Genomic DNA, 14,826 nt, shown 5'->3' with positions numbered 1-14,826 from the left:
TTGATGTGACACACCCTTTAGTCAGATGAAAAAGAAGGCTCTATTGTATCCAAAACTCAAATTGATTTCGCGAGAAAGTACCATTCGGAATTTGAGACAAAACGGTAAACACATCTCATTTGCGTTTCTCCAGCAATAATAATAGGTGTTTCTAGATGAGTTGTGTTTGTGTGATAAAACATTTTACACCATTATTCATGTGATATTCCATATATCTTCATTTAATATACATTTTATAAAAATTTCTCTGCTGATAGTAAGATATTTTCCAAATTGTTTCAGGACATTACGTATCGTAGATTTGGGGTAATCCAACAGTTTATTCACGAGCGGATAATCTGAGCTATTCACTGCGAGCGTGCAGAATCGAATCGCTAGAGGCGAATGAATTCTTAAGATCAAAGCCTCTATAATACAAAAAAAAACTAATTAAATAAGAACTATTCGATTCGCGACGGGAATTTTCAACGATGTAAACAAATGAAAATGATATCATGACAACAAATGTCTACTGTGATTTTATACACTCTTAAATGTAATTCAGCGGAATATTGAAAAATTTCGCAAATAAAATAAAATTGTATATACACAAAATGAATAAACTTTCAATATGTGATTCTCATGTATGTAATGGTTCCTCAGGAATATTATTTCCTATACAGTGGACTTCTATCATATGTGACCGGGTAAACTCTCAAACGACTTCCAATTGGACGGGTATATGTGGTAGTCAGAAGATATATCTTTTGGGGGCTTTGAAATTCTCCAAGGAACTGACGTTACATAACATTGTTATTCGCATAACGCTAATCAATTGCCAACGAAGAATTTGCGTTGCTTTGCTTGAATTAGCGTTTTTGTTTGTAATTTCAGAATTATTTCAAACTTTCAAAATAATGTTTAGTTCTCGTGAGAACAATAATGAACCTACCATCTTCAGCTGCTTTCATACGACGATCCTTTTCAGAGCCATCAAAATTTTAGTGGGATTTATTTTAATGAAAATTCGATGGCTTCTTAACACTAAAACTACCAATAGTTCTTATATCTTCTTCTTCTTCTTCTTCTTCTTCTTCTTCTTCAATGGCACTAACGTTCCTAGAGGAACTTCGCCGTATCAACGTAGTATTACTTGCGTCATTTTTATTAGTACTCAGTTGAGATTTCTATGCCAAATAACACGCCTTGAATGCCTTCTGATTGGCAGACTCTAGAATACGCGTGATCACAGTGCAAGTCGGAGGAAATTTCTTTGACGAAAAATTCTCCCGACCAGAACGGGAATCGAACCCGAACACCCGGCATGTTAGTTATGACGCTAACCACTCGGCCAAGGGAGCACCTAGTTCTTATATACCTATTTCTACCAAACCGGTCTGTCACGGCCCGGACAAGATAAATAAAACACAATTTAATTCTCAACACTTTATTTACAGTTTAACAAAAAAAAAACACTTAACCGTAGAAACAATTCACAAAAGAACACTATACACTAGGGTGCAAAAGAAAATGGTAATCTCGAGTTTCAAAAAGTTACCCCATAAAAAGTGTTCACCACCTCGAAAAAACACTCTATGCAAAACATAAGCCCAATCGGACTCAAAGGAAAGTGGCGCAAAGCGGTCAATGTTTGAGTTTTTTGAAAATCGAAAAATCACCCAAAGGGGTAGTGAAGGAAATGGGGGTTTTCGAAAACAATTTTTTGATGTCAAATATCAAACATCAAAATTGCATGAAACGCTAATATTTTGATAGGGTATATTATCGTGCAAATCAACAACAGCATGTTCCGAATGAAAAATCGAGATAACTATTTTTATTGGCACTCAAAACCATACGTTTCGTTTCGTATTCCGAAAAGTCCCAGAGAGACGATTCTTGACGAAATTTTTTTTTCGAGATCTCGACGTTTCATGCAATTTTAAGATAAGTTGCATCATTTTGACGTAGGACTACGTCTTTCATTTCTATACCGGGGTGTAAAATCAATGTTTCGAAAACGAAAGCGTTACGCCGGAGACCGAGATTTTGAGCGTTAATAGCTCCTAAACAACTGAACGAAATGGTATGATAAACACTTCATTCGAAAGATAAAATGTCTACGCGTTATATACTTGTTACTTTTTGATCCAAAAACTTGTTTCAATAGTCTTAAAATTGCTTTCAAAACAGGCTATTGAAATCACCAATCGGTATATAAGCGAGCGGCGCTCGGAAATCCACTCAGTTCTAATTGAACAGCGATTGGAGCATGTTGTCGCTGTTGCGGTGAAGCTCTTTATTTATCATGAAAGCGCGGATGAACGGTGTCACCAAGAGCCTGTTTGTGCACCCTAGGCCAGAAGGGAATCTATCAGGAGGAGAGTGATGCCACAAACGGTTCCCTGGGAAGACATCGCTACACACACATACACGCGCGGCTATTAACAGGTGGTTATCGAGTTGGCATTAACCACTGGTGGGCTTCCAGTATCGAGGAAAATGTGGAAATATCTAATCGTTACTGAAAATAATCTGCCAGTTCCTTTGGGAATTTTCAAAATATATTCATGTGAAAGAGTTTAATTGAATGTTTTCTATCCATGTAACACTGTGACCAAATATGTTTCAATCAAGTGCTATTAACAGGTGGTTATCGAGTTGGCATTAACCACTGGTGGGCTTCCAGTATCGAGGAAAATGTGAAAATATCTAATCGTTACTGAAAATAATCTGCCAGTTCCTTTGGGAATTTTCAAAATATATTCATGTGAAAGAGTTTAATTGAATGTTTTCTATCCATGTAACACTGTGACCAAATACATTTGGTTTTGTGGTTTTTCAATCAATCGCAATTAACAGGATAGCTTCAGAAGATTATTCTTCCCCATCAGTAGGATATTTCCGTATCCAATATTGTATGCGCCCGCAATCGATTATTGCTCAGTCGCCGAAAGTTCCGAGCTCAGAGAGTTAATTCCCCTCTAGTTTGCCTTCCAAATTGCCATCGTAAACCACACCTTCTCTCGATTCAATCACACACAAAAAGCATACTTAAGCGATATTCTGGTGGTGAGACACATTCATTTTTCGTGAGGACATCGACAAGACAACATCGTTGCCTAACGTGCTGGAGGAGGTGGACGGCGAAAGATCGACACATACACGCGCAGAATTCTTTCCGTTAGGATGCCAATCAGCATCGAGAAAGTTCCGGAAAGATCTAATCATTGCTGGAAAATAATCTGCCAGTTCCTTTGGGAATTTTCAAAATATATTCATGTGAAAGAGTTTAATTGAATGTTTTCTATCCATGTAACACTGTGACCAAATATATTTCAATCAAGTGCTATTAACAGGTGGTTATCGAGTTGGCATTAACCACTGGTGGGCTTCCAGTATCGAGGAAAATGAGGAAATATCTAATCGTTACTGAAAATAATCTGCCAGTTCCTCTGGGAATTTAAAATTACATTCATGTGAAAGAGTTTATTTTAATGTTTTCTATCCATGAAACACTGTGACCAAATACATTTGGTTTTGTGATTTTTCAATCAATCGCAATTAACAGGATAGCTTCTGAAGATTATTCTTCCCCATCAGTAGGATATTTCCGTATCCAATATTGGATGCATAAAACCTTGTGCCTCCAACGTAACGCTCTCGTTTTCGAAGTTCTCCAAATATTCATTCATTCAGAATGAATTCAGATTCAACTTCAAACAAATGATCTCTAAATCAACGATAGTCCTACGTCACCCTTGCGGTTATACCATATATATAACCCACTTCCTGTTTTTTTTTCGAAAACCCCGATTTCCTTTACTCACCCCTTGGGTGATTTTTCGATTAAAAAAAAACTCAAACTTTTACCGCTTTGCTTAACTCTCCCTTAAGTCCGATTGAGCTGAAATTTTGCAACATTTGGTGAACGTATCTGTTGTATAGGGTAACTTTCTGAAATTGAGGAGCGATTTTTCCCCATACATTCATTGGCACCTTATTATACACATATCGAAGTTCACTAAATAAGTTCTTGGCCGCACCTGAAAAAAGTACGGTAATAGCATTATGAACATAAATATTTATGCTTACTTACCTCTGACTGTTCTCAGTCTGCAAAGATCACTAATCACACATAATTGAACTACACAGAATAATCGCCTTCGAAGACACAATCATAACAATTACAAACAATAACAAACGAATGTCAATAGAAAGGAGCTGATGGAAACCGATTCGCTATACAAAGAGCAATTGTTTACGGCGAATATTCCAAACGCAAACCAAACAATGATTGCGTCATTCAAATGACTAGGGACTAATCGCATAAATAGAGCACGAAATGTCAGTATAGATCAATAGAGACGAATGAGGTGAAAAGTTTAAAGCCTCTTAAAACCAAAAAAAAGAAGAAGAAGAAGTATAGATCAAATCTACTTTGACGTTTTTCGATGCCATCTCTAACATGACATCGGGTAGCCAGTCTACTCCTATCTCTACTACACTGGAACTCTGTTCAGAAACTATCTGGGCGTAGACACGGTTATTATAACCGGTGTGATGTTTAGTAGTCAAAAAATAAAAAAAATGAAAAAAAAAGTTTTACAGAAAATAAAATATATTTCATTCTAATATTGCAAGTACATGAATAATTTGCATTAAATATAGTATTTTAATATGTATTTTTATTATATGAGGGGCTTAGAATGCAAGGTGTGTAAGTGACATGCTCGATTTCTCTTCATCAACTTTTTCTTTAGTTAATAACTCAACTGCAAAAACGTTCCAATTTAAGTTTGCTATAGTATCCGATAGATGAAGTTCTGACCTATCTTCCACATTGTCAAATACAGCTGGGAATGTATTTGCAGCTAAGTTATGACCAAAAGAGAGAGAGTCGATGTAGAGAAATCGATCAAATCACTTACACCTCTTTCATTCTAAGCCCCTCATATGTAAGACAACAATGTTATTGGAAAATGTTATTGTAAGCGACAAAAATGTTATTGGAACAGACTGCGAGGTCGAAGTGTTTGGATGATTTTTGAAATGCTGTAACTTGTACGGGATGTACATCATTTTTTCAAACTTTTTTGTAGACTAACACAATTTTTTGTCAACCAACTCAATATCAAATCCAGTTAACCCTATCAAACAACTTTTCATTTCATTGCTATTACGTTCTCACAGGACATTTCCACACAGAGAAAATTCTGTTTGAATGTCCCTTCGTCTTTGATGATGATTTAATGAATAATTATCGCCCAGCAAACGAGAAGGTATTTTTGAAAACTCAAATCAATTCTGTATAAAGTTAATTTGTTGCTTTGACAAAAAAAAAATTGATTTGATTTGATTGTATTATATCGATCGTAGCCTTAACCAGCCGTTTTCGTCCATGATTCTCCATAACTCTTTTCGTGTTATTGAATCGTATGCGGCTTTAAAGTCGATGAATACATGGTACGTAGGGGCTCTGTACTGGAGGATCTGCCGCAAGGTGAAGATTTGGTTAGTAGTAGACCGACCTTCGATAAAGCCGGCCTGATAATCTCCCACGAATCTGTTTGTCAGTGGCGATAGACGACGGAAGATGATTTGGGAAAGTACTTTGTAGGCGGCATTCAGGACGGTGATTACACGAAAGTTTTCACAGTCTAGTTTGTCCCCTTTCTCGAAAATAGGGCAAATAACTCCATTTTTCACTCCTCCGGCAGCTGTTCTGTTTCCCAAATTCTAACAATCAGCTGATGCAGATAACTAACCAGCTTCTCCGGGCCCATCTTGATAAGTTCCGCTTCGATGCCATCTTTGCTAGTTGATTTGTTGTTCTTAAGCTGTTTGCTAGCATTCCTAACTTCACCTATTGTTGGGGGTGGTACATCTTCATTGTTTACTGCACTAACGTAGACAAAGTCATAACACGAGTAAACAATCGTAACCAAGTCGGTAGTCCTAGTGTTAGATTATATCTAAAGTAATAAAAGGTGAATTGATTTTCATAATTTATTGTTGGTCATTTTTCCCACTCGAACATCACTCGATCACTCGGTCGAAGTGCAGTGCGTTTCAAGCCGGATGTGAAAAAACTGTTTTACAGCAGTAAGTATTTTTAGGAACTTGAAGATGTAGTATTGTTTGTGTTGCTGTAAAACTACTTGGATATTCAGTAAGTCCAGTGTTTCAATATCGGTCTAGACAGCCAACAATCAGCAGTACATATAACTGCTGATTATTGTGTTATGGTACGGACGATCATTATCGTCTGGACATTGTTTATGTAGGATACAGCCTCATGGGATGTGAATCCATAAATATAGCCAGACGTCTTTCATGATCTGTTCGTCCTACGATCACTATCGCTTCGTCATGTTTATCTTAGGATATAGCCACATGGGTGGCAAATCCATAAGGATGACGAGGGCTGTTTTATGATCGGCATCCTCGGCATCCTAGCGAGTGAATAAGATAATGAACGAATAGACAGCAAAACGTAGTAGCTAGATAATAAGGATTTGTGAACTAACAAGAAGGGCAAAAATGAATTATGTAGCAGTCGCTTAGAGTGCAGTTCTCTCGCATCCGAAAGGCCCCCAAAATTGTTTTGCTCATCGTTTGCGCCTCTCAGTGCAAGGATTAAGTCACCAGACCTTGTAAGTGTTATCAAATATGTGTACTAAAGAGTTCATTCTCAATTTCCTATAACTCTTATAAACTTCTGTATATGAACTAAAATATTGTGTTCTTTTTCCAATTCGAGATACTATAACTATCGCGGTAGTAGGCGGATTCAAAATATTTTTACATATGTTTATAGCGGGTATGTATGTAAAATCTATGCTGAATATGAGCTAAATTCATTAAGGAAATAATATTTTGTTCAATTAATTATTTGTACTTTGTTTTGCATTAATTTTTCAAAAGTGTACTACAGTTGCCTTGATTACTTTGTTAAAGTAAATATTAGCAAATCAATAACCTTAATTTAATAGTGAAAATGTCTCCAAACGAATTCATTTGAAAACACAGCCAATGACATCGTTTAGATGCTGTTTACTCTAGCGATTCTCCAGCCAAATCGATTTCCATGCCTTCAAATGGTGGCTGGCTAACAGTATTAGAACCATTCCATGAGGTTATGCACCAGAAAACCAAATTTCAAATCTAGTTTTAGGAGAAAATTGAAAACGTTATTTGAACAAGCACTAATTATATCATAATTTTTTTGCAACAAATTTAATTTTAATGCACCAACCTTTGAGAGAGGTGAGTTTAAAAAACTACTTAATTATATTTAAAATATTTTAGGTTTTCATTTTTTTTTGTGTTTCTTGAGATATCTCTGCACATGCTTAACCAAACATCAATGTCTATATACCATTGAATGGGTGATTAAATGCTTGTTTGAAGAGCCGTGGGTAGACCTACGTTTCATTTTGTAATTTATGAGAAACAATCATTTGAAAAACAGGTATTTTGAAGCGATGTCACGTCACAAAAATAGAGCTTTTTTTTTAGTTTATCAAATGAACATAGATTCAAACATTTTTATACTTAAGTTTCTCTGAGCAAACAGTGAAAGTCAACAACCCACAAAATTTGGTTGAGATCGGTCCACAAATAGAGGAGTATCAACTGTCTCCAGAAGTTGTTGTCACGTCCCGAATAGTATACGATCCATTCAAACAATATTTTGACTCACTACAAACACTTTTTTGCGTTTTTTTGAAGCACACAAAATTAAACAATGTTATAATAAAATTAAGAAAATTTCCAACAAGAATCATCAGTTGAAGAATATTTTATAGTTAGGTTGGCTTGTTGTCAGTCAAATACTTTTGTGACGTGGCTACACCTGACTTTTTGCTGTTTCGGACTGTTGAACATTGATGATTAATTTCATTAATTACCGTTTTGTTTCAAAACATACAAATGATATTTCTCCTATGTTTTATCAACAATATATGAACGTAGATTCCATAATATAAAATATAATCTTATTTCAACTTCCGGTTTGCTGATGGTATTTTTGAATGCTAAAAAAATATGGAAAACCTATACGATATGGGCTTACCAGCGGAAGTCGAATATCGTATTCCGATGCCGTTTTAGAATCGAGGATGTTGACTTCCGGTTCGTTAAAAACGGGAAAAAAGGCCGGGAATGGCATGAAATCCTACAATACGATCGTGAATGGTAATGTTGGCATATAACCATGGGTGCACGAAGAGGAATAAAAAGGAATAATGTTTGATTTTTTTTTCCCCTGTTGGATGTGAACCACTGCGTCCATTATTCTGAACTATTGTGGTATATCCCATTTTTTTTGTACTCCGCTTCAAGCTTACCTACTCCTTATTGATGAAGAAGTAGACTGAATGCTATAGCGAGATAGGTGCCAATCAGGAATACTCTGTTTGATAAATTTTATAATCCTGATCGGCGACGCAGACCAAATTTCCTTGGGCTCCAAAATAGCCTTATCAAGGTATTGCAGTCTGCGTTAGAGCTCCACAATTACAGAGCAAATGTTCCGAGGTTTCACTTTCGGTATAACAAAAACGACAAATATCATCTTGCACTAAACCTATGTTTTTGAGATGGTATTTACTCGGACAGTGTCCTGTTATAAGGCCTGTGATTGTGCCTAAGTCTTTCTTATTAAGACTCAGCAATTGTTGAGTAATTTTAATACTCGGCGTGATAAATTTTTTTGACTGGTTAAGTTGTACCGCCAACCAGTTGGCTAATACTTCCCGGTCTTCCCAGTTCTTCAGCTCACCTTTCAACACACAGTCAGATATTCCACAGAAAGGTTCTGGACCAGTGAAAGGTGAGCTTGAGCCGTTCCTGGCAAGTTCATCTGCTCGCTCGTTTCCCTCTATTCCACAATGGCCAGGAATCCAGTACAGTTGTACCGAACTTATCCGACTTAGTTGCCGTAAGAGGAGAATGCATTCCCAGACAATTTTTGAGGAGCATTTAGAAGCATTTAGAGCTTTAAGTGCTGCTTGACTGTCTGAGAATATGCAGATGTTAGCATGTCTATATTTTCTTTTAAGGCAGACATTTGAGCATTCTATTATCGCAGCTATTTCTGCTTGAAAAACTGTTGGCCAGTTTCCCATAGCTACAGAGATTTTTGTTCTGGGACCATACACTCCAGCACCTGTTCTGATTCCCATTTTTGACCCATCAGTGTAGAACATGATTGAACCGTTACGAACACTGGGACCGCCTTCATTCCATATTGAACGAGAAGGCTCGATTACACTGTATGGAATGTCGTAGTTAGTCCTAGGTTCCATCCAATCACTGTTCATCTCTGAGGATGGTCCTACGGGTAAGAGATTCAGGATGCTCAAGTGACCAATTTTGTCTCCGTCTAGTATTTTTTTCCATTGTTTAAGCTTTAGAGCGCTTTTCTTAGCCTCTAGCTGAACATGTTGGTTCAGAGGTAGCAAGTGAAGGATAGCCTCCAGTGCCTTCGAGGGTGTGCTTCGCATTGCTCCAGTAATTGCAATGCATGCTAGTCGTTGGAGTTTGTTCAGCTTTTTTGTAGCTACAGTCTCCTTGGTCTTTGGCCACCAGACTAATGAGGCATAGGTTATTCTGGGCCGCACAATGGCAGTGTAGACCCACATTACCATTTTTGGTTTAAGACCCCATGTTCTTCCTATCATTTTAGAACATGCCCATAGGGCTGTATTGGCCTTACTGATTATTGCATCTAAGTGTGCATTCCAGTTGAGTTTAGCATCTAGGATAACACCTAGATATTTCACTGAAGCGCTGCATTTTATTTCCACTCCCCCAAGATATAAAGACTGCAGATGCTGTTTTTTCTTTTTGGTGAATGGAACAATTGTTGTTTTCGAGGGATTTATGCTCAGACCTTCTGTGGTACACCAATTTTGTGTTAGGTTTAAGGCCATCTGCATTCTACTCGATATCACGTCGTCGAACTTGCCTCGTATCATTATGACTAGATCATCGGCGAAGCCCACAATTTCAAAACCTTTTGCCTCTAAACTTGTCAGAAGGTCGTCAACTACTAGTGACCAAAGGAGAGGTGATAGAACGCCTCCTTGTGGGCAACCTTTTGTTGCAATCACATAATTAGACGACCCGCCCAGCTCCGAGGTGATTTTTCTTTGTGTGAGCATGCCATGGATCCATTCGACTATACAGTTATCAAAGTGTCTTCTTCTCATTGCCTGTGCCATTGATAGATAAGAAGCATTATCAAAAGCACCTTCGATGTCAAGAAACGCACATAATGCGGTTTCTTTTGACAAGAGAGATTTTTCAATTTTTGTCACAAGCATGTGTAGTGCTGTTATTGTGGATTTGCCTGATTGGTAGGCAAACTGGTATTTGGATAGTGGGTGTTTGGACATGAATACAGACTTTATGTATTCATATAATACTTTTTCCATAGTTTTCAACAGTATTGATGATAAACTAATTGGTCTAAAAGCCTTTGGAAGTGATTTGTCGCGTTTTCCCGCTTTTGGGATGAAAACTACTTTCACAAGTCTCCATATCGAAGGAATGTGCTCTAGTATCAGACTTGCCTTAAAGATCTCGATTAGAGACGGAATTAGTTTTGATTCTCCATTTTGAATCAAGGCTGGAAAAATCCCGTCTGCACCTGCAGATTTGTAAGGTAGAAAGGATCTCACCGCGTTTGCTACTCTGGCCCTCGTGAAGACTAACCCAGCAACTATGTTAGCGACATCCTTTGCACTTTCGGGTCCTATGAGACGCCTTCGAGAGCATATTGTGTCGCCATTATAGCCAGGATTTGTGTCCGAGTGGACAGATGTAGATCCCGGAAAGTGAGTCTTCATCAGTAAGTCTAGTACCTAATAATGTTTGATAGTGAGAGATAGGATTTGAGTGAGAGGGAGATATTGTTTGAGTGGGATGAACATAGCCTTAGAGCGACGTGCGTGGAGTTATACGAAGAAAGTGCACATACAAATGTACACGCAAACATCAACGATTAACGATCAACGATCGAAGTCAACGTCAAAGTCAAAGTCATCTTCAATACCCAAACATAAACGCCCTTGCACAGGTATGTGAGTTTATCAAAAGTTTCTGATAGCAAAATCAAATGCGTTCCCCCTGTAGTGAACGCCACTCGATGAACCAGGATTGTGCTAGCCATTGATGGCAAGCGCCAGAGTGAACGTGTTAAACAATCACGATATAAAAACTGGAGGTCGGTTTTGGACCACCCCGACTTTTCCCAAATAAAGACATACTGTGTATTGCAGGTAACAGGTAGATTCAAATTATATAGCTTTTTTTGATGAATATACCATAAACAATTCAAATTGCCTTGTTTCGCAATGTTTCACAAACTAAAACAACATAGAATTCATTTTGCACACAGGTCGAATATATTTCTTTTCTGACTTTGGAGGAATGAAAATGTAGAATGGCGCTAAAACGCTAGAATGAAGAGAATTCACCATATTATCAAATTGTCAGCGTTATGACACCATTGAAAATTCAGTAGGAAGCACGGTTGCGTTAGGACCACTTTCCCCTATAGGATGGACTTTTGGAAGGGGAAGGGGAGATCTCAGAGGAAAGTAAAAAGTATTCAGAGTAATAAAAAAACATAAAAAATAGTATATCGCTTGCTACAATACGGTGAAATTCTTATTTAATGCAACTTATTGATTGTATGACGTGACAACGCTTCGTGGAGACTGTTTATTCGCACAGAGCGCGTTGTCACGTCACAAAATGCATGCCGTCAAAATGCATGTTCTTGTGAGTTTTTTGAAAAACTGAGTATATAGGAATCTTCGTTCATCTTTCATTGCCAAACCATGCAACAAAGTTAATTTGTATGTATTGAAACGGAACTGAAAATACAACATTAATGTTCAAAAGTCGGAATCCGCAAAAAGACAGGTGTTGTCACGTAACAAAAGTATTGGGCTGGCAACAAGCGAATTCAACTGCAAAATATTCTCCAACTAAAGATTCTTGTAGGATTTTTTCTCAAATTCACTTTAAAATCGTTTACCATTTGGAAATCGTTTGATGTATACATGAAAACGAGAAAAAAACCTGTTTTTAGTGAGTCAAACCGTTGTCACGTTACGCTGGAATGGGTCATTATTCCACACTTTCGGAGACCTGAACATAGGATAAGAATTATATTTTGTAGTTGTTTTCATCGTCATCCGCAATTTGTCCATTTTTAATGCATACGTTAGTTCACCAAATCAACACATTCCATTGGTATAATCGAAGCACTTCGATAGTTTAACTCCGCTGATTATTTGTCTTCTGATAGTTCGCATTATTTTCGAACCTAGAGAGCGACGATGTAAAATTATTCCCTCCAAACACTAATATCAACTTGAGATCAACGAAACTACTGCTGAAATATGATGAACGGATAGTATTCCGATATATTTATCAACTTATCGTAATTTATGAACGAAAATAACAATGGTTATGTATGAAAAATTTAAACGAATGTGAATCATTTCCGTACGATTCTTGGAGCATTTTAATGTTTAAAAAACGGTAGTGGCAGATCTTTGAAAATAGACCATGAGAAATAGTGTTATTCTGAAAAAGCATTAGTTTCTAAAAATTTCGAAGAAATTATATAAGTTCAGCGGATTTATTCTGTTAGAAAACATTGAAAAATTAAAGAGTTTGAAGTATCAATGTATAAATTTACATACGGAAAATCATGTATGAGTCAATGATCTCTGAATATTAACCGCTTGAGTGCGGAGGAAATTTTGTGAGCATATGCAAAAAATGCGAATGAGTTTGGTATATTTATATGGACTGATGGATGGGTGCAAAAATCATCGAAAAATGGATGAGCAATAAGCGCTAGAATCTAGATTCGTATCTCCTCGCAGTTTTGGCATGGCACTCGAACGGTTGAAAAACGATAACAATGGCGGTCAATATTTCATTTTATTTTGTGAATCTCGTAATTTACAAAAAATAAATTTGCTGATACACATAACATACATGATAACACATGAAAACATGTACAATAAATATATGATCAGATTATAAATAAAATAATGATACCTTCTTAGTCAATTGTATCAATTTCTAGCTTTACTCAGATTCATTTAATTGAAAAAATATACAAACCAAATTCAAAGAAGATCCATTGACGCCCCGCCGCACAGACGGCTGCACAACGAGCGACACTAGCTAGCGTTCATTTACGATCAAAGTTTGGTACTAATTCGATGTTATTTATTAGCTTTCATCAGTATAATGCTAGTCCTCCAAACAATTCCCATTCCAAAGTGTAATCAAATTAATATCAATTTTGCTCCAGTCTTGTCCAGAGTCCAGAGGAGAACCACTGTCACCGCTGTCTCGTTTCTTGTCTTTTCCAGAATTCCTCCGGATGTCACGTCGTTCTGAGCAGCCATCAGTAATAACCCAATGAAGTTCCACTTCCCATCGGAGAAGAACTTGAATCATCAACGGAGCAGCCCTGAAGGTAGGTGGTTTGCGTGTTGAATGCGAGACGCAGAAAAAAAACAAACAATCAAATTAGAGCGTCCAATGGAGCGATAAATGAAATGGGCTGCAAAATTAGATTTGAGCTGCCAGTCTTTAAATCTGCCGGTATTGGGATGGCTTCGGAGTGGATAGTAATTCGTGAGGTTGTTTAAAAATTCATGAGCGCGTCGTGGCCTCTGTTGCCATTTTACGGTGTTATATATTACAATACTAGCTTTATTCATCCTCCAACGGAAGGAAAACACAACGGAACAAGTATCGCTAAACCTTTCAATCAACCACAATGGCTATTTACTAGTCTCGAGAGAATACCGTGACTATTAGTACCATTTAACATGGCATCATTTATCACTTGGGAGACACGCCAAGCTACTCGTCACTGCAATTACAACATTTGTCACCGAGCCACCGAACTTCCCGGAAGCCAAGCGTAAAAATTATGAACGTCAACCCAGCTTCCGGCGCCGGAGCGTGCTTGGCTTTTCTTTTTCATGCCACAGTGTAGCTCATCCCTTTGACAACGTTTACTCTCGACGAGATTTTCCCTTTTTTAAAGGCGAGAATGGATGCCACCGGGAATCATTACTTTCCATAGCATAATAAAACATCATCATCTTATTCTTCGCAGACGGTGAGCACGTTGGGAAAAGGGGGAATGGGGGTGCTAACTGTTGTATATTGGCTATGATGAACGCTGAGAAGATACCGTTAGGAAAGACAGTGTCTTCCGGGGGTGGTGGGTGAGTTTGGGGTTTCGTCGAGTTAAGTTGCCTAATAGAGAAGATTATACGATCCGGTGGTAGAATCTATCACAGAAAGATGATGATGGTGACGAAGGCGTTGAATAACACTCTGCCATGGTTGGGTAGAGCGTAAGGAAAAGTCAAACCACTATGGTGAGCTCTGCTGCCGGCAGATCTGGAAGTGGTGGGAGCGAACGAGGAACGACGCATCGACTTCATCACAATACCGACCCACTATTCTATCGGATTCCTACACCTTCAACGAAAGCAATTTGTTACCGAACACGATGCGAATCAGGAGGTTTATTATGAATTTCTTTGTTGGCAGGACGAATCACGAAGAATTTATTAGACAACATTCAATGACATTTACACCCTTGTTGGAATCGAATCTAGGATAATGTTTTGAGAGCTATTTGATTTTCCGGTCAATTGAAATTTCCAGACAAGACGCAAAGTAGAATGCCTACACTAGATTGTTTAGGTGGCATAGTGATGCGACACATTTGGTCCGAGGTAATTTCCACATCTATCTAATGGTTTATATCCATTATATAGTGGGGAC

General features: G+C 37.7%; 1 protein-coding gene across 1 annotated transcript in view; it reads left to right on the top strand.

Annotated features, from left to right (window-relative positions):
- LOC129780078 (protein amalgam) overlaps positions 1-14,826 on the top strand; it is a 363,813-nt gene that overhangs the window by 257,098 nt on the left and 91,889 nt on the right. The window contains exon 4 of the mRNA XM_055787992.1: positions 13,389-13,495. The gene's annotated coding sequence lies outside the window, so the exon portion shown is untranslated. The remainder of the gene's footprint in view (positions 1-13,388; positions 13,496-14,826) is intronic.

The sequence above is a fragment of the Toxorhynchites rutilus genome, chromosome 3 (genome assembly GCF_029784135.1).
Source record: "Toxorhynchites rutilus septentrionalis strain SRP chromosome 3, ASM2978413v1, whole genome shotgun sequence".
In the NCBI taxonomy this organism is placed as follows: domain Eukaryota; kingdom Metazoa; phylum Arthropoda; class Insecta; order Diptera; family Culicidae; genus Toxorhynchites; species Toxorhynchites rutilus.
This window is presented reverse-complemented; position numbering and strand designations above follow the sequence as displayed.